This window comes from Heterocephalus glaber, unplaced genomic scaffold (assembly GCF_053883595.1).
Source record: "Heterocephalus glaber isolate CG9 unplaced genomic scaffold, H.glaber_assembly_v1.0 deba00001773, whole genome shotgun sequence".
NCBI lineage: Eukaryota > Metazoa > Chordata > Mammalia > Rodentia > Bathyergidae > Heterocephalus > Heterocephalus glaber.
Window position 1 is genome coordinate 2099308 of NW_028258463.1, and position 19313 is coordinate 2118620.

The 19313-nt window shown below is 37.4% G+C and overlaps 1 pseudogene; it reads right to left on the reverse strand.

Moving 5' to 3' along the window:
• Positions 1-10681: 10681 nt before the first annotated feature.
• Positions 10682-10831, reverse strand: LOC147821011 (U2 spliceosomal RNA; annotated as a pseudogene).
• Between the last annotated feature and the right edge of the window lie 8482 nt (positions 10832-19313).

Sequence of the window (19313 nt, forward strand, 5' to 3'; positions counted from 1 at the left end):
GTAATAAAGAATAAAGGAACCAGGGTTACATTTCAAGCCATGTGTGACCACTAATCATGATATGTTAACAGGATTAAGAAACACCTAGCAGATGAATAAAGTACAGTTCTGGGTGTGTCTGCAGGGTATTTTCATAGATGACTGGCATGTAGGCCAGCAAACTAAGGGGGGAAGACCCATCTCAGTTGTGGGTGGAACCAACCAATAGGCTTTTATCCTGAATGAGATAAAGAGAAAAAAGAAGGAAAAAAGAAGAAAAAGGAAGAGAAGGAGGAGGCAGAGGAGGAAGGCATGTGTTTTTGAGGAGCTCCAGGCTGCTTGAGTGGGTCTCTTCTGCCATCTTTCTCTGTGGACATCAAACTCATTTCCTTCAGTTTTTCAATGAAGACTCATGCCAGCAATTCGTCAGTGAGCCCCCAGGCCTTTGACCTTGGACTAGTGCTGGATTACTGCATTTTTGATGTCTTTTATTCTGCAGCTTTCATGTCCTTGGGCTGAGCAGCTACTGGATGCGCTGGTTCTCCAGCATGCAGACAGCCATCATGGACTCTCCCACCTCTGATCCTGTCAGCAGGATGAGGGAATCTGAAAAGGAAATAATGTAGAGGGCCAGAGTGAGAAGAGCAGCAGCCAGGCCAAGCAGTTTACAGGAAAGGCAATGGACAAATACACACCCAGATCTCACTCTCCTTCTTCCAGTCTCCTGGAATCACATTCTGTACTGGCCAGATCCCTTGGAAGCCAGAGGAGTCCCGAAAAGTCAGCTTTCTATGATAGAGGAAAGGGTGAGTATGAACGTGAGGGCAGAGAGGGTCTCATGGAGTAACTGGAAAGTTATCTGGCACACTCATAAAGTGCATTGTGCATTAAATTACTAGGTATTTTACACTGTTCTTTTCATTTCAAGTCACTTTTTACCTTTAAGTTGAAGTACTGAGGTAAAAAGTATCTTTCCCCTTCTAACCTTCCCAAGTTGATTTTGGGGTCCATGTTCATTAAAAATGATTCTTACAAGTTACCATAATGACTAGTCAATAGACAAAGTATCCCAACATAGACAAATGAGAGATAGTAGTGCGCATACACTTAGTTAAGTGACCACTGAGATGAATATGTGGAAATAACCATATTATGAGGTATAATCGAAAACTATGATGAATGTTAATTTTTAAAATATATCATTACAGTAAAAGACATATTGCCATTAATCCCCCTCAAAACATTCCCTCTCACTTCAAGCAGACTTATCCTATCAGTCTTGCCCCTTGCTACAGCAATTCTGGAAGTCCTCTTTTGTACCTTTAATTGTGTGGTCATTGTTGCCTCAGAGTCCTGACTCAATTCAAAATGTTTATTGTCCATGGTTATTTTGACTTTAGGGAAGAGCCAGAAGTTGCTTGGTGGCAGATCCATTGAATAAGGTTGATGAGAATACACTGTAATGTTTTGCTAATCCTCCTTTCCATTGGATGGCACGCAGCAGCAGCATTTACCATATCTTTTAGTCACAACTTGTAAAGACACTCATGCAAGAGGACTTTCAGAACTGCTTCATAAAGTGGCAGGAATGATGTGATCAGTGTGTTTAAAGTGAGAGGGGCTGGATATTGTGGGGCATTAATGGTAATGTAGTTTTTACTCTAATAAAATTTTTAATCTAACCATTCACTCTATACTTTGATCACCTTTTGTATTTAGGTTCTTGAACTAGTGAGAACGTGGGTGTACGTTATGTGTATTTACCTGAAAAATATCTTTCTTTTTTCAGAGAAAGAGAAAGGGGAGAGAAGAATACATAGGGTGATATTATTTGTTGGTTAGCATCTCAAAAGTATTATGTCTTCATGATCAGTTTCATCTGATATTCCCATAACATTTTTATGTTAAAGTTATCTTTTCTTTTCTTTTTTTTTGGTACCGAGCATCAGACTTGGGTCCTTGCACTTGCACAGCATGTGGTGAAACCACTGAGCTAAATCCCCAGCGCTAAAGTTATCTTTTCAATGTTTGCATATAATATATATTCATATCTTTTATTTCTAACATTTCCTTCTTGCTTTGTTTTCACCGTATCACTTGAAGGTAAAATTAGTTTTGCTTTTTCATCCCAATACAAGAATCTGGGTTTTGATGTTGGGTTTTCTAACAAGATAATCTCCTCCACAGTATTATCATAATTGATACATTTGTTTTTATTTTTGTATCTTTGCTAGCTGTTTTTTAAATTTTCTTGCTGTTTTCTTGGCTCTCTGTTTCATATTACAGTTTAGGTTTTCTTTATTTTTCCTGTGCTGTTTCTATATAAGATATCTATATTTTTAGAATTGAGGAGTATTTTTGTAAATATTTTAATTTAAATACAAAGTATAATAGAATACACAAATCTTAACTATATAGCTTGGTGAAATTTTAGGAAGTGAATACACCCTTGTAATTGTATAATATAAATAATTCCCAGAAGCCAATAGCCTTCTCTTTGACTTCTTCACATCATCAATTCCATCACAAAAATAACCACTGTTCCAGGACCATAATTGTGGTTTTGAATTTTATGTAAAGAACTATGACAATATATTTTTCTTTGTGTCTGCTTATTTCACTCAATTTTATTTCTGTAAGATTTATCCATATTGAATGTAGCAAAATTTTATTTTTCCATTTCAGTATACTTCCTTTTAAATGGCTAGATCGTAATTTATTTGTTTGCAGTATTTAGATATAATTTAAATTTCAACCATTTGGAAACACTTTTGTTCATTTGTTTGTTTGCTTTTGGTTTTTTTTTTTTTTGGTACTGGAGATCGAACTCGGGACCTTGCCTTTTCGAGGCAGGTGGCAGAACCACTGAGCTAAATCCCTGGCCCCATTTGTTGTTATTATCATTGTTTATGTTGCTAATTTCTATCTTAATTCTACATGGTCAGGAAATATACTGAGTATGATTTCAGTCCTTTGAGATTTATTGAGATTCCACTGTGGCAGGCCCAGAATATGGTCTCGTTTGGGACATGTTTCATGTTCACTTGAGAAGGCTAGGTATTTTACTATTGATAACACAGTGCCACATATCAATGGCCAAGTCTATTCGTTCTGTTGATTCAAATTTTCTCTATTCCTTCTGATTGTTATTTACCCTTCTTTTATTAGTTACTATTAATCTATTAGTTTTTGTGTTGATATTTATAACTCAGAATATTTCTCCTTTTAAAAAAGTCTGAAATATACATTATATTATGTTTTTATAAAACAATTTTGGATGTAGTTATATAAATGTAATATATATACTTGTTATATTTCTCTGTGCTGGATTTTGCACCTGAGTGATATGCTCTCTAAGGTCTTGTATATCTAAAAGTGCCTTTTCATTGTCTTCATAATTAGATAGTATATTAGCTGAGTTACAACTAAGTAATTCCAGAGTTACAACTGTTTGTCTTTACATTTTCAGATTTTTAATTAACTTTAATGTCTCTGGGGAGAAATTTCCTCTCAGTCTGCATTTTATTCCCTTGTTTATAGCTGGACAATTTGGGCATACACATTTATAGGATTCTTTATCTCTGAAACTTAGATATTATCCCAGATATATTGTTCTGTTGACATTAATATAATCTTGGAACTCAATTGGCCTCTTTAATCCATACACTTGAGTTATTCTTAAGTCTAAGCTATTATTGTATAGATATACTAATTGTATATTATTTATCTTTTTTTGTATTTTGTGTTGTCTTGATTCAGATGGAGCTGTTTTTTGAGACAGCCCAGACTGGTTTTGAACCTACTATGTTGCCCAGGCTGGCCTTAAACTCATGATCCTTCTGCCTCAAGTCCCGGAATTAAAGGCATGTACCATCAGACCCCGCTCCCTTTTCCTTGTTAATAAAGAAACAAGCTACATTGTTTAATAATCAGCAATAGAAATCAACATTGGACAGGAATGAAGGCTCACTAGAAAGTTATAAGGGAGTTGGAAATCAATGGGAAGGCTGGGAAAATAGGTTTAGAAATAAGATAAGACCTACCCACTATCCCTATTTTATTGGGGTGATCTCTAGCCATTTCCATGGCCTATGTCTATTGGCTTAAGTTTTAAAATTCTAAGAGATGGAATCTGATTGGCCAAATTGGATATTGGGAGATTTGAGAAGAAGATCTGGTAGAAATAGCCTTCAGGGACCCCTTATGCTTCCATACAGTAAAGGAAGGGAAAGACATATATTGAAAATCCCAACAAGAAATGTGAAATGAGATGTGTGATTCTCCAACAGGAAACTGGAGTGTTGTCAGGAAGGGAAATGAATAGGGAGGTGAATGAATGCTGGTGAATAAAAATCTGTAGATGCATAGTGTGAACGTTTAGTCTCCTGTCTTCTCTTTTTCAGATAGATGCTCCCTATCCAGTTAGCCAGCCATTCCTAGCTCATTTTTTCATTTCTCTGTTTTGGACACCAGGCTTATGTATGATATGCTGTACGTGCTAGTGCATTGAAAAGAACAGAGATGTATAATTTCACATCAGTTGTCTGAGGTCTCTGAGCCTCATTTTTATCACTTATAACATTGCAACCTATTTCATACATTTTTATTAGAAATATTGGTAGTGAACAATGCAATGCTGGTCACACAGAAGTCATCCAACAAAACTTTAGTTATCCCAACTTCTCCTAGGGCAAATCTCTTGGGTGATTTTCACATTCATCATAGCAATTATTCACAATCTCTTTCCACAGAAACCCTGCCAGGGCCTTGTTCTCTACATTGAAAAAGGTTTTGCACTCTTGTATTTTTTACTCAGGTTACTTGTCATTTCTTTGGTTAACGGTTCTACCAGATAAAGGCCTTCTCTGGAAAATGATGTGGCAGATGTAGCCTCTCCTTGTTATAGTACTAATGCTCATTTACTTACCAGTCCAAATTTCAAATCCCTCTGCTACAATTACTCTGTGCTTCCTTCACAGTATCTCTGTAAGTGACCATAGCTTTTTACAAAGTCATATGATTCTGTCAGGGCTCTGCCCTCTTTTCTCCTGAAATGTGTTCCAAATTAAATTCAGTTTCTCCTTTCTGAGCCTTCGTACCAAACTCCTTACTTCTGTGAAATGGAAGTTTTTGATAGGGCCTATATTCTTCCAAACACAACCAGCAGAGTCAGTGCTGTGGATGTATTGTGTAGCTAAGAAATAGAGCAAAGAATACCACAGGTATTAACTTCTTATGCTGATAAATGGACTTTAGTGTCCATTCCTTGGCAGGAGTACTGCTGTCATTAGAAAAATGAGCAATGCATAGTTCCTTTACTGCAATAGCCCGTGGAGAGATGAGGACTGAGAGACATACACAAACAGGTAAGTTGCTTTACAGTGTGATAAGTGAGAATATAGTGTTGTTGGGAATTGGTTAAGGAAATTTAAATGCCATCCCGAGGATGAATGGAAGTTAACTAGACAAAAAGATAGGAGGTGACCTAGACTGAGGGAAGAGTGCAGGCAAATTCACAGTGTTGAGGGTAACCACACTGAAGGAATTTTAAGGACTTCCATGGGTCTTGAGCACACAGTATAAAGGAGGACAGATGAGGGAAGTGATTGTGAGCAGCAGTCAGTGAACTAAGGCCCATAGAAGGCTGTCTGTTTTTAGAAGTCAAATTTTATTAAAACACTGTGATCCCCATTCATTTACATATTGTTTATGCTTTCTTTCTATGGTGGCAGAGCTCAGTAGTTTCCACAGAGACCATTTGGCCTCCAGAGCTGAAAATATTTACTACCTGGGCTTTTACAGAGTTGCCAGCTGCCATCATATGGATGCGTGTGGATGCATTTGCCCACAAAGTTCTGTATGTAAAAGTTTGGTCCCTAGTAGAGTGGAATGTGGAGGTTCCATGGACTTTCACAAGAAGGATCCTTATGGGAGATCCTAAGGTCATTAGGAGACATCCCCTTGAAAGGACCTGGGAGACCCTAACTTGTGCTTTGTTTCTGTCTTCTTCCAGGCTTGAGATAGATACACTCCAATACACACATCTGCCATGCTGTACTGCTCTTACTAGAGGCCCAAACCAGCCCAATCTTGGACTTGAACCTTCAGAACTTTGAGGCCAAGTAAAACTCTCTTTACTTCAGAAGTAGCCTGTATCAGGCATTTTGTTACAGTGATGTGAGAGTTCAGCTCATTTGTCAACTTGATTGTCTTGGGAGCCAGCTAGAGAATTAGCAGAGTGCACTTCTGGGTGTGTCCGTGTAATTCATGGATGGAAGAGGAAGGGAGGGGAGAGATAGACATATACTACACACACATACTAATAAAATAAAAAATTTAAAAATACTTGAGAAAAAAATCCAAAATAATGTACAGACAAGTGAAGACGGTCCTGAGCTAGTGGTTGTCCAGGACCATGATAAAAGATATTTATGTAAGAAAGCAGCAAGTAACATTATCTTTTTTTGGTCTTTTTTTTGGTACCGGGGATCAAACTTGGGACCTTGCACTTACTTGTGCAGCAGGCGGCGGAACCGCTGAACTAAATTCCTGGTCCATGTGACTCTTCCTTTTAATTTATTTTTATTTTTATTTTTTTGTACTGGGGATCGAACTCAGGTCCTTGAGCTTGTGCAGCAGGCGGTGAAACCACTGAGATAAATCCCCGGCTGACTCTTCCTTTTTAAAATCTACCTTTCCTGAATCTTTCCTTGCCCTCATCCATATTTTTTCCACTGTGATAATCCTTTCCCCTTCTTCAAACACCCTTTCCACTCTGTAACCCTTGTTAAAGTCAAGGAGCCAAAACTTCAGGAATCAGTATGAGCATTCTGCATTTCTGTCATGTCTGTGGCTTTGTTGTCTCTGTCTCAATCTGTTAATTTATGACCATAAGAACTGCATGATCTTCCTCCTCCTGATTTACATCTCAGTTGATCTAGTGTAATAGTTTCTGGAATATTCCACAGCTTACCAATGTGCCTTTTTGCTGCTATCCCAGCCTGCACCATTACCTTAAAATAGAAATTTTTGAGCTTGAAACATTATCTCTGTTATCATTACTTTTCTGTATAATGAGACAAGCTGAGAAAGGTTAAACGACTAGCCTAAAGTAGCTAGTAAAAAATCCAGTTCTAGTTCCTTACCACTAGCAGTTCTAATTTCCATCCCTAGCAAATTAAAATAGCAATCATTGTTTCTGCTCGGCGATCCCACCCAGTGAAAGTTTGTAAATGTCCATGTAGCGTAAAGAAATGATTTTCTCTGGACATTTTACTGAATAGATCAATTACTCCCTGATGCAGAAATCCAACTGATAGTGCCAGAAACTACTCAGAGTCAATGATGAAATAAAAATGAAGTTAATACCCAGGCTAGAAGTAAGAAATGTATAGGTGACAATTAAGCTTTGAAATATAAAAACGTTCAGGGGTTTGTGATTTCTATTCAGTTGATAGTTGGATAGAGTGGGGTCCTGAACAAAATTGGGGGTTTCTATTGGCTTGGAGAAAGAGGGAGCATATCTATTGGGCAGTACGAACAATGTCAGCCACAACCCTACCTCACACAGTGCACATTTGAACCTCAAAGCCCTCTATATATCATTTTGAAAGAAAGAAGTAAAATTACTCAACGGAAAGCAGCAGAGCTGAGATAGAAAGCTAGATCTTTTGTCTCAAAGTCTATGTGAATTTCACCATGTGCACAAGAAAATGAAAAAAAGAAAAACTGTCTTTTGAAACAACATGAAGTTCAAAGGAAACAAAGCTTTGCTCATGCCAGAGTATGTATTGCACAACACTATTTAAATCAGCCCCAGATGCAGGGCTCCTTTATCAGAGGCAGGTGTTACAAGTGAGGCGAAACAAGACTGCACATAAATGGAGGGGAAATATATTGACTTATTTTGTTACAATTTATTTCAATTCTCATGCCTGTCTCTTTCCCTTGGGGGAAATGATTATATGACTTTGTGTTGAAAAGACAAGGCAAGAAAAGCTTGTTTAAGACATTACCTGAAAAAAAATTAGTGTAGGTTTTGTCTTTGTTTCTCTTCTTTCTTTCTTTCTTTTTATTTATTTATGTATTTTATACACATATGCATAATGAATATATTCATTGTGGGTAGTTGGTACGTGAACATAACACATCCTAATTCTTTTTACTTTCCCTTCCTCTTCCACCTCCCCTGCATCTCTTGAATTTCTCTATTTCCTTCCCATTTGCAAAAGATGTCTTGCTCTCCCCTCTCCCACCCCTTTTCTCTTTCTTTCCAAGGGAAGAAATTTGGATGTTAAAGACAGCACATCCACTGTATTAAAACTGTCTAAATAGAATAAAACTATTCCCTCTCTATGGACTATTGGATTCCATGTTGTACCTCTCAGAAGACACATTTCTCCAGCGTCATAGTTTTATTATTGTTTGTTGACAGTTTCCTGACTTCTCTAGATCTTTTTTGAGATCCCATCTGGTATCTTCAGCTGCCTTATAAATATTTCTCATGAATGTTAGCTCTATCTCAACATATCCCAAACCAAGTTTATGATAATTCTCCTAAACAAGACAAAATAAAACAAAGCATCCTGCTCCTCTTTTAGCGTAATGATTTCAGGTAAATGATATGACCAGTCACCCAGTTGCTCAGACCAAAGCCTGGATGTCATCTTTGATTCTCCTATTTCTTCATCCCCTCTCCATCCACTGAGTCCCCATACCTGTCATTATTTCTCAAAGGCAAGTAATAGCCTTACACTGTACCAAGAAGATTTTCTCCACTATTAGAAAATATTAGAAAAGCTCAAAAGTGAAGGAAGCCGACCACAGATGGCCTGGCTGGTAACTGTGCTGTCTACTTCCCGCCCGTCAGTGTGTACTGTGTCACGCAGCACCTCTGTGGAGCCCTCTGGAGGACCCCTTGATCCACTAATGCTTGACCGACTCCAGATCCCAGTCTTCTAAAATTTCAGTTAAAGAGTCAGAAGCTGTTGATACAAGTGGCAAATTAAATGTAGCCTCATTCCTCCAAAAAGGACATCGTGCCTGTCTTGTGACTAAACTACTTTCCCAGAATCTAACAGGTGGCTGGCACACAGTAGGCACTCAGTAAATAGTTACTGGGGATTGGAGAAATGAACAAGAATGGAAGAATTTTCATTTTACTTCTTCATGTTGGAAGATTTTTGTGATCATTCTAGTTTCTTACTAAAATATACTAACATTTGGGATACCATGGGCTTAACCAAAGACAGGTAACTTGGATATTGCTAGAATTACTGGCTATAATCACTGGGATTTATTAACACAACTCCCAGCCATTATTAGCTAAGTAATATGTCTTAATTCTCAGAATTGCAGTGTGCAATGGAAAGAAAGCATGCTTTCAAATTTCTAATGTACCATTTTCCTCTTCTCTGATGTTTTGCAACTTAATTGATTCCTCTGTGCCTGAGTTATTTCATCTGCAAAGGGGAGCAGGATGCCTTGAAATGTGATACTTCAGTTAATACTATGAGTGAAACACTGAGCAGTGTTCCCAGGATAGAGCAGATGTTTAGTGTGCAAGTGTTAATACCTCCACACTGCCAAGTAGATGGATAGTAGTGGAATCATTAAAAAAAATCAGAATCCAGAGATGCCTCAAGTTTCTGAAAGTCACCCTTGATCCACTGGTCAACTATAACATTAACAATTATCTCATTTTTCTTTTAAGGTTGCATGTTCTGGCTCTATTTATGCCCACATAGCTATAACTATGTGGGCTTTTTTTTTTTGGATACTATTATTCTATTATTCTATCTAAAGTTCTTAGTTGTTAAAGTGACAAAAATAATCACAAGCTGTTAAATCTCTGTGGCTGAGTACATTCATTCTTGTATTCATTTATGGACTCTGAGCCTAAGATCACTACTTAAATTAGAGTGGTGTATTTGGAGGATGAAAAAATGTGAATGGACTGAGGGTAGATGCTTGAAGTAAAGTTGAAAGGACATGTTGGTAGACTGGCTGTGAAAATGGTTGAGGGAAATGATACTCATGGAAAATGCCTGTCTCTTAGCTTGGGGAGCTACTAGGTAGATGCTATTCATTGAGATGGGTCCCTGGGAAAGGTATAGGTAGGAACAGAGAGTATAAAAGAGCTCTTTCCGTTTTGACCCTATGAAACTTTAAGTAATTATTAGACATCCAAGTGGAGATGTGAATTCAGCAAGTGAAGATGTAATTATGGCTCTCAAAGTAGAGAGAAAGACTGGAAATATCAATATGGAGTTATTCCTTAGACAGAGCATAGGTATATACCGGGAAACTAGATAAAATCTTCCAGAGATTGACTACAGACAGGGGAAACCAGACAGCCCTTAACCATGCCCAGAAACATGTCAACATTCAAGAGGCAAGCAGAGAAGAAGCAGGTGGCACAACAGATTGAATGACAACTCATTAGATAAGAGGGCATGGTATCGCAAAAGTCAACCAAAGAGATTTCCAAGAAGGAGGAAGAGAGAGATGAAGAAAATGCTGATGACAGGTGAATGAGATGCAGAGAGGCGACCATGGGCGTAGACAACAGAAAGGACTTTGGCAGTTCTGACTCAGTGCTTTCAGGAAACAAGGGGGACCCAGCTGAGAAGACCACAAGTGAGAGAAATAACTCTCTGAATAGTTTTGTCATAAAGTGGAAGGCGGAATAATAATTGAAGAAAATGGGAAGAGAAAATATGTGTTTTTCTCTGTTTAAGATGGAAACCACTGCCACATGTCTGTTCATGATGGAAAGAGCCAATTAAAAAAAATACTAAACTGATAAGAACAGATATTACGCTTGATCTTAGCCAAAAGGCTGAGAAGCGATGATTAAGAAAAATATTAAAGAGGCAGGGTGTGGGGTATGTGGGAATTCTATACTGTCTTCCCAATTTTTCTGTAATCTACAACTATTCTAAATAAAATGTTTTCAAAAATATGAAGCAAACGAAAGGAAGCTATCAGCAAAAACAGAAAGAAACAAAATTCTTGAGAGCAGCTGGTCTCCAAAGCCCAAGTGGAGAAGGGGAGAAGTGGCTATAGTAACAGAGTGAATTTTATTATATTTTAGAGTTTATAAAACATTCACTTGTTTATACATTCACTTGTTTTTGTCATTATACGTTTGGGAGAAAATTGTTATGATCCCCATTTTCTAATGTGAGGAAACTGAGGTTGAGAACAGTTAGGCCCTGGTTTTGAGCACAACACTCCTTATCAGCTAGAGGAATGGGGAAGAAAAGGTCAGGGGTCCCAACACGTCTGATTTGCTAGGTATCCCTGTGAAACATCTTGGCCTGTTTGGTTTTTTCCTAGGAAAGCAATTTACAAATCTTCAATGTTGGGCCTCAGTGTCCTCTGCTGCAATGAAAACAAACAACAAAACATAGATAGGGGCCCTTTGGATCCAGATGATGTTAAAATGTTGTAGCATAGCTTCTTGTGCTTTTAAAAGTGAGAAAAATTGGGAGATTTTTCCAGGAAGACAAATCTTCGGGTAGCCAAGAGAAGTTTCTGAGGACTCTTGATATATGGTCTGCTCCACGAAGCCTGGACAGTCTGCTTACAGCAGCATGTGCATGTTGGAATCTTCCACGTTGCTACATGAGGAAGTGTAGACAGCATCATCCTTGCTCTTCAGCATGTGTTCATTGACTCCGAATAAGGATGCATTAATGCTGAGTAATCCTTTGCCTTTTCCTATGGAACTTCTTGGAATTTTTTTTGTTTTTTGGTTTGTTTTTTGGTACTGGGGATCCAACTCGGGACCTTGTGCTTGCGAGGCAGGCACCGGAACCACTGAGCTAAATCCCCGGCCCTCCTATGGAACTTCTTAAGGAATAAATACCAACTGTCTACAAATGGACAGATTATTCCTGAGAGCCACTCAGAAATTCTTTTAGTTATCCAAATGCATCTTTCAGCCCCTTACCCAGCTTTTACCCCTGTGATGAGCCTGGTATCCCTTTAGGTCTAGGTTACTAGCTCAGAGTACTCTGCCCTTCCCAATGAATGGCATGATGCTGTTGCCTAGGACTTCGCAAAAGGTTCCTTTATTCAGCTGTCAATCACCTGACTGAATGTGGCCTCCAACCCCATTTCCCATGGGAACAATGACTAATCTACACCTCCATCATTTATATTTGCCATCAGCCAACTTCTTCTTTATCTTCTTGGGCTTCTTAAGGTTGAGCCTCTGAAGATGTGACCAGAATCACCATATCAGGAGTTCCTGTGTCCCAGGCCTGACTTCGCTGCCAACTGGAGAACAAAGTCTTCGAAGCTGATTAACCTGTTCATACCTCAGTCTTTTCATCTGTAAAGTGGAGATAAAGAATGCAAAGATTTCAAGAAAATATTAAATGAAAAGTGTGTATATAGCATCTTCTAATTTCTGGAACAGTAGTTTCTAAACATAGACTAATTTTTCTCCTGGCGGTTTTACACTGATCTTTTTTTTTTTTTTTTTTGGTACCGGGGATCGAACTCAGGTCCTTGCGCTTGTGCAGCAGGCGGTGAAACCACTGCCCAATCTCCTGGCAGTTTTAGAAGAGAGGCTTGGGGGTCCTTACGTAGACTCTTTGAGAGAGGATACATTACCCCCAAATTCCTAGGCCCTCTGCTTATTTTTTTTTTCATGGCATGATTCATATGTTGCCTTGTATTTCAAATATTTATTTCTATTTTATTCCTACTGTATATTTTATTTTTTCAAGAAGAGGAAAACATGACTTTTTAAGTACTTTCTTCCTTGCAAATTATTTGTAATTCATCGGTAGTTATAGATATAAACAGATAGATAACAGGTATCTGTGACAGAAAGACTCCTTTTCAAAATTATTCTTGTTATTTTAAAGTAGGGCCAGGGATGTAGCTCAGTGGCACCATGCCTGCCTAGTAAGTGCAAGGTCCTGAGTTCAATTCCCAGTACTAGAAAAAAAAAACACAAAAAACAAAAACCCTTATTTTAAAATAAAGCATGCTAACATAAATTAAAGCAATATAAAGGAGAAAATAATCTAATATCACCAGAATATAAATATCATCATACAAAAATGACCAATGTTAATATTGGGGGGCTTCATCTATATCGAGAGAGAGAGAGAGAGAGAGAGAGAGAGAACCAGTTCTGTATTTCCAGTTCTCTGAATCAGGTAATCTCTTCAACAAAGTCTTACATTACACTCTGTGAGGCTTTGTAGGAGAGAAAGAAGAGATTCTTTCATCTTAACTTGTTAAATAAACTCCTTCTAACATGTCCAGGCTCTTTTCACTGAAGTAAATTATTTCCTTTTCAATCTGGAGTTCACTGAAGCTTCCGTATGATGTAACTGAACATCAGTGTCCCCACTGTATAATCCTATCTCAATACTACTTCAACCCAATGTAAGTCTGTGTCCGCCTGTCCTCAGAGGTCGAAGCTTGAGACAGGTGGGCAAGTCTTGCCAAGCTCTTCCCACCATTTCATTTGTTTCCTTGGCCTCTCTCTGCTTTTTCTCTCACTTTGTCCCACTTTGGCAGGCAATTCACCCAGCACATACAATTTAAAGAAGAGATTTAATTGGCTCACAGTGTCTGTGGGTTCAGTCCAAAGTTGGCCTGCTACAAGGCAGAAACATCATGGTAGAAGGGCTTGGTGGAAAAAAATCCCCTATTTAACCCTCAGCAGCCAGGAAGCAGAGAGAGAAGGGAGGAGCCAAAGACAGTACACCCTTCCAGCTGACACTCCCCAGTGACCCACCTCCAACCAGGTTGCACCTCCTAACAGCACATTCAGTTAGGAACTCATCAGTGGATGAATCCATGGATGAGTATAGCACCCCATAATCCAATCCCCTTCCAAGCATATCAGACTTTGGGGGGACATTTAGATCTAAATCACAGCACAAGCCATAGTCAGAGCTGAAATTCTGCCCTCCTGTTCTTTCCCACTGGAAATCCAAGCATAAGAATGGCATTATAATTTAAATAGGAAATGTCTCCCAAAAACTTATATATTGAAGTTTTGATCCCCAGTGGAGCAGTGGAAAGAAGTGAGACCTAGAAACGTGACTGGATCATGAAGGATAAATCCTTTGAAGAATTCATCACTGAATGAGCTAATAAGAACATAACACTGGGCTCCACAAAAATATCCCTTACTTTTCTATTGTAAGTTTTTACTTCAGTGTAATGGTAGCTGGCTGTGCGTCTCCAAGATTTTGCCTGAGAGATACAGGAAGCGATCTTTGTGTCTACCCACTTGGTAGGACGAAAGGCAAGGTATGTGCACATGTGCAAAAGTGTCAAATCAGAATTTCTACCCACACGATTCTCCATCTAACAGGTTTTGCACATGTTTACCTGAGCATGACAGGAGGTATAAAACATCCACACTACTCTAGGATTTTGAAAACATTTTTCTTTTGATCTTTTTTGGTAGAAGTAGCTCAATTCAGTATAATGGTACATGAAAAACCAGATTTCCAAGTTTTGGAGGAGGTCAAAAGTGAATCAGATTACTCATGCATGGATGATGAAGATGATTCATTATGGTAAAATAAATGTTTTCATAAAGGAAGAGTGGTATGGGTAGATGACAAGGATGACGACAATGATGATGATGCATCTTTGACATTAGCTATGTGAGCCAAAGTTCCTGTGACAGTGAAATGGAACAGGAACTGACTGATACAGACATAGGGGATGCAAACCTCCTTCAGTCAGATGACGAAGAAAATAGCAATGTGAATACATATTTTGCTAGTTGAAATGTTGCAAAATGGTCATGCAATGAAACAGAACAATCTAATGTTAGAACTAGGTCTGAAAATATAGTGAAGGTCTTGGCAGGGTGATACATATTGGACAGAATGCCAGCACTCCCATTCAGTGTTGGAAATTGTAACAGACAAAATGCTACAAGATGCTGGGAAATACACAAAGGCTGAAATACAAGTAAAATGTTCTGTATACACCAATAGCCATAGTCAAAAATGTATTCATTCTGACACCTCACTAGCTGAACTGAAAGTATTCATAGGTCTGCTATATTTAACAGGGATTTCTCATGGTGATTACAGGAATCTAAAAGACTTATGGAAAAGCGAAGGGTCAAAATATGGCATAAAATTTATGCCCTTGTAGATGCAAAGACTTGATTATGCTTTCAATTTAGAAATTTATCTGTCAGGTCTATATTCATTTAACGATAAACCAAATGATATTGTGAACAGACTTATTGCTCACATCTCCCAAACTAATCAGAATGTGACAATTGGTTTAGCAGTTTTCAATTATTGTTACATTTGTTAACAGGGCACAAGTTGACCAGTGCAGGAACTGTACACAGGAACAAGCAGAAATTCCAAATGAAATGTTGCAATTTCAAAACAGAGAATTGTATAGTACAATCTTTGCGTTTCAGAAATATTTGCATTGGTGTCATATGTGACAAAGAAAACCAAACTGGTATTGCTGATGTCAACACTGCACCATGATGGAAATATTGATAGGGAAACCGTGACAAAATGGAAGCCTGAGATGGAAACTTTCTACAACAAAACCAAAGGCAGAGTAGACATTGTTGATGAGTTATGTGACAACTATGAGGTCACTCAAAACACAAATCATTGGCCAATGGTTGTGTTTTACTCAATCCTAAACATGTGTGGCAGAAAGAGTTTGATAGTTTACAAAGAAAATAACAAGTGCAAACTACTACAGAAAAATTTTCTTAGAGAATTAGGACTGGAACTCATTAGAGATCATTTACTGAAGAAGAAAAACAAAAAATTTCTGCCCTGGGAACTACGCAAAAAACATTTTGGAGCACACTGGTGAGCTGACAGATAAACAGGCAGGCGCAACATCCCAAAGACCTAGTACAATAACAGGAAAACCAAAAAGAAGTCAGCTGTGCCCTACAAGAAAGGGCAGGAAAACAAAACGTACATGCTATCAGTGTAAGAGACAGGAAAGGAAAGCTAAGCACATGTGCTGTCAGTGTGAGATGTGTGCATGGAACATGCAGTTTTCATGTGTGGAGACTGCCTTGGTGTAACAGTTGAACCAAAGATTATTTCTGTGATAGACTTTTGTGTTTACGTTGTAGTTCACATAGGTTTTTATTTCTGATGTTATCTCTTAGGTTTTATAAGCAAGTAAACTGATGTGAAAATGTTGATGTCTATTCTAAGCACTAATTACACAATTGATATTTTGTTTCATTGATATCTTATTTTCCTTCTAATTGCACTTTTTACAATATAGTAGGAAGCTCCTTAGGAAACAGGAAGAGAAGAGAGGTGACAAGAATGGCTTGCCACATAGGAAAGGAAAGCTAAGCACGTGTGCTGTCAGTATAAGCAAGACATGTGCATGAAGCATGCAGTTATCATGTGTGCAGACTGCCTTGGGTGTGACAATTGAAGCAAAGATTACTTTTTTGTAGCATTTTATTGGTATTTTCATTGTAGTTCACATAGGTTTTTCTTTCTTTTTCTTTCTTTTTTTTCTTTCTTGAGGGTTTGTGTTAAGTCTGCTGTGATTCTGATTATTTCTGATGTTATCTTTTAGGTTTTGTAAGCAAGTACACAGCTGATCTGAAAATATTGATGTTTATTCTAAACACAGAATACATATTAATAATTTAGTACTTTCTTTTATTGATATTTTATGTTCCTGTTAACTACATATTGTATAATATAATCAGAACCTCTTGACAAAACAGCTAGACCAGTGAAATGTCAAGTATATCCTACAAAAAGGTCAGGAAAGCAAAACACATGTGCTGTCAATGTAAGCAATACACATGTATGGAATGTGCTGTTGTCATGTGTGAAGACTGCCTTGGGTGTGATAATTAAAGTAAAGAGTTAAAATAATAGTTATAAAGACAAATAATATTAAAGAAATTTTAAAAAATAATTAACCATATTCATAAGTTTAGAAGGATTCACAAACATCGAAAGAAATTGAAGATATAAGCAGATAAGACTGTGAAAGAGTTTAGATTTTATTCTCCTAGAGTTTATAGCAAGTATATCATATTCCTATTCATGTCCACTATTCATTCAATATATTTATAGAAAAGATATTTTGGTCATTTGTTTGTTCTTACCCATCAAAGTATTTGAGTAGCTACAACACAATATACAAGGTCACTGAGATGTCACTTACTGTCATCTTGCTGGAGAAAGCCCATTGCTTTATAGAGTTTAATGAAGCTCACTGCCAGTAAAAACATTTCTTGGTCTTCCTTCACCATTTTTCTTATTACTCACTGCAATAAAAGACTCCCAAGGATAAGTTGCCAACATAGTCATCGGTTTGTGGAACACTGTTTTAATGTGACCTCAAGTAGTGGCTCATATTATTGCTTATATCACCTGGCAAAAAGCAAGTCCATTGGGCTTTAAAATTAATATAAATGTTCGAGATTTTTTAAATACACTAGCATCATGACAGCTTCAAATTGGTCTGTGGTCCATTTAAACCCTATATTTCACCATTCATCTGTAAGTTTATTCCACAAAGTTTTGAAAGAATTGATAACTTATAGCCAATGTTCTACATTGTCAAACTATTCTAGAATGTGTCTTACATTTAGTTTTGTAGATAATAAGCCAGTTTGAAACAAATGACATCTGAATGTTTCTTTTACAATGCAGCAAATAACATCAGAAAGTTCACTTTATTAAGGCTATTATCATAACTATTTTTATTAACAGCTTTTAGCTCTCATGTTGTAGTCCAGAACAACTTGGTATGGTAAGTTCAAACCATGCTTTGGGAGTTGACCTAATTAGACATCTTTCCCATTTATTTCTCTTTTGAGTAATAGGATTGTTTGCCACTAGTGTTTTATTTTGTTGGCTCAAAATGATACACGATTAAACTTTTTAACATTTTAATCTGTTTCAGATATTAGGTCCTGCTTGGAACTGAGAGATCACTTCTTTCAACAGAATAAGATTTTGTTCATCCAGTTTCAATGAATTTCAATTTATTTGGGAAAAACTTGTAAGTGTGCAATCACTCCAAATCTTCAGTAAAATATACCTGCTGTTTAATTCTTAAATTCTTAACTTGAGTATAAATACTTCTGAGGAGAAAAATATGATTTCAGGAGAAATTTTAGCCTATTTTGGATGACAGTGATAGGCTTTTGATGACCAGCTTGTGTGGGGCTAGTGGAGCACAAAGGTATCATAGGTGAAATTTTTGGATTTATAATTTATAGCTAGAACTCAATTAATCAAAAATTGAAACACCCATTAAAGCCAAATCTAATCAACCTGTATGTTTGGAAAAACTGCAGAATAATCAGACCTGTTATTTCCACATAAAAGGCTGCTATTAAATGTCAATTTCTATCACTGACAGGAAAGTCTACTTCCATGATATTTGCAAGTCTAATCTGGTCTTAATCTAGACTAACTTCCTCTGTGATAATCGCTAACAAAACAGTACAACATAGTGAGCTGTTTAATAGAAGCCTTATTTCAGAAATCCATCAAATACCCAGATGCCTTCTAAGAGGGGTTCCTAGCTATGTAGATGCCATAGAAAGTGATTCTTGGCATCCAAATCAGTCTATATGGCTTCCCTTCCACGTGAAGTGACTGACCTGAGCCACAGACTCATTTTTATTTTAGCCCCCAACTCCTCCCTCCAGTCTGCATTGTACCTGGAAACCTTTGAAATAAATTTATTGTGTTACAACCACTGTAAAGAAACTGGACTCTGGAGTTAGAGGAGTAAGCCAAGGTAAGGTTAAGCAGGTCAGTCAGAGGGATGCTTCCCCTGCCTTGGAACTGAGAGTTCACAAGTAACTGTGAAGAGAGAATGAACCATAATGTAGGAGTAATACTGAAGAATGTGCTTCCTTTAGCATTCTGTACAAATCTCTTTGAGAGCATTAGAGGCTGGGAATTTTCCACTCCCTTGTCTAGTCTTGGCATTAGATCATATATTTCATTTTTTCTTTCTTTTTTTTTTTTTTTAGATCGTATATTTCTTGACATAAGAATGGTTACATTTCCTCAATGGCTAACACAGTTCTGGTACAACTGCAGATGCTCAATATATGTTTATGTAAAAATTTATAACTCTTCAGAGGCAGAAATTTTAGATATTGAATTCTAGGTACTTTTCAGAATCCAAGGAAGTCTCCGACCTTAATATCATCTGCATATAAAATGGCTGGCTCTGGAATAACCTTACCACATACACACAATTTATTAGTAAGTCAGTGCATAGCATCAGAAATAGTGGATTTCTGGTTTTATCATAAAAAGATAATAAAAATTAACATTGTTTGGCAAAGT